Below are 2,313 nucleotides of genomic sequence, written 5' to 3'. Positions count from 1 at the left end.
AAGTGTCCTTTATACTCTGGACCAGACATTGAACTACGACCACAAGTATTGATTAATAGTTACCTTGTCACTTATCCTATCACCTTAAAGCAAATTGTTTAAAGCAACTGTTCTCCAATTGGTTCTTTCCCTTATTTCTAGGTCAAAAGGCTACCTTTCCAATATTATCTTTAAAGCAATTATTTGTCTTTTCCAATCCTCTCAGAGGACAGATCAGCTAAATTCTTCCTAATCTGGCTTTCTGGGTTTCCCCTCTCTCCAGAATCCTTTCTGAAGGGATTTCCCTCCCAACTTTTGAGAATAATTTGGGAGCATAAGTATTATTTAGGGCAGCTAGGTGGTACAATGGACAGAGCATGGAGTCATGGAGACCTGAGTCCAAATCTAGCCTCAGACATTTCCTAGCTGTGTGACCCTGGGCAAGTCACTTAACTATGTTTACCTCAGTTTCCTCATCTGTAAAATGATCTGGAGAAGGAAACGGCAAACCACTCCAGTATCTTTTCCAAGAAAATCCCAAATGGGGTCACAAAGAGTTGGGCACGACTATAATAACTGAACAAAAAATAAGTATGAATTGTTTTTTACAGCGTAGGATTGTAGATCTTGGACTGGAAGGGAATTTAGGAGCCCTTTATTCCAACACTTTCAGTTTACAGATGAGGAAACTGAGGTCCAGGGAAGTTAAGTGACTAGCCTAAGGTCAGTCAGCAAGCATTGATTAATTTCTTGTTATATGCCAAGTACTAAAGGCTACCCTCAAAGAGTTTACACTTTAATGGAAGAGAGAACATGTCAATAACTAGGTAAAAGCAAGATTGCAGTAGGTGAAAGGTATCTGAGAAAGGAAGGCTTCCGACAGAAAATGGGACTTGATGTAAGTTGAAGGAAGCCAGGGAAACTAAAAGGCAGAGTTGAAGGGGAACAGCATTTCAAGCATAGCCATGGAGAAGGAAGATAGAGTGTCACGTGCAGGGAACAGCATGTAAGCCAATGAAAGCTAGATTGTAAAGTGCTAGAGGGGAATAAAATATTAAAAGACTGGAAAATAAAGGCTATAAAGGGCTTTAAATGCTAAACCGAGCTTCTATATGATTCTGTAAAGGTAAGTTGGAAAGCACTAGAGTTCATGGCAGAGAGACGGGGAAGGGGAAGAAACATGGTCAGACTCTCATGCTTTAAAAATTGCTTTGGCAACAGGGGTTGGAGTGGACAGAGACTTGAGGCAGGGTGACCAATTAGGCTATTGTAAGTGTCCAGGCAAAAATGGATGGGGAGCAGAACTAAGATAGCAATTCATCCTGATCATTATTATCATAGCTAACATTTATGTATTGCTTACTATATGCCAGGCGCTGTGTTAACTGCTTTACAAGTATGAGGTCCTCTGATCCTTACACTTACCCTGGGAGGTAGGTGCTATTACTATCCTGATTTACAGATTTAGAAATCAAGGCACACAGAGATCACACAACTAGTAAGTGTCAGAGGCCATGTCTGAACTCAGGTCTCCCTGACTCCGGGGCCCAGGTTCTATCCACTTCACCAGTTGAGTTATTAGACTGGAAAAGTGGATAGACAGTGGGGACTGGAGTCAGAAAGACTCATCTTCCTGAGTTCAAATCTGGACTCAAGACACTTTCTAGCTATGTGACCCCGGGCAAGTCACTTCACCCTATTTGCCTCTGTTTCCTCATCTGTAAAATGAGCTGGAGAAGGAAATGGCAAATCACTCCAGTACCTTTGCCAAGAAAACCCCCAAATGGGGTCGTGAAGAGTCGGACAAGACTGAAACAATGTAACAACCAAAGCCGCCCCTAAGCTAGTGGTGACCCTTGAGCGGAGAGGAGACATAAAACAGAAAGGATGAGATGGTTTTAAAAAATATGTGGGGTGAGTGACATTTGGGATTATGAGCCTGGGTGACTGGGAAGATAGTGGTGACCCGGCTAGTAATAGTGATGTCAGAAAGGTCAGAAGAGAGGGAAGATAATGAGTTCTGTTTTGGACATAGTGAGCTTGAGATGCCTATGGGACATCTAGTTGGAGCTGTCCAGGAGGCAAATGGTGATGAGAGCTTGGAGCTGCTCACCCAAGTAGCAAGCCTCAGAAGCTGAATTTGAAATGAGATCTGACTACGGATTCAGTTCCCTAGCAAATGTTTATTAAGACTAACCTTTAAGCATGTTGACTCTAAAATGGTTTTGCAACTATCTCTTTGTGGTAACTCCTAGGAACATAAACTTAAGCTCTGCCTTTCCTGCCTCAGACACAAGGGGCAGCTTCTGCAATTTTAGTACCTTGCCCGCAAGG

This window comes from Trichosurus vulpecula, chromosome 2 (assembly GCF_011100635.1).
Source record: "Trichosurus vulpecula isolate mTriVul1 chromosome 2, mTriVul1.pri, whole genome shotgun sequence".
Classification (NCBI taxonomy): Eukaryota; Metazoa; Chordata; class Mammalia; order Diprotodontia; family Phalangeridae; genus Trichosurus; species Trichosurus vulpecula.
The sequence above is the reverse complement of the archived record's forward strand: the minus strand, read 5'-3'. Positions refer to the sequence as shown.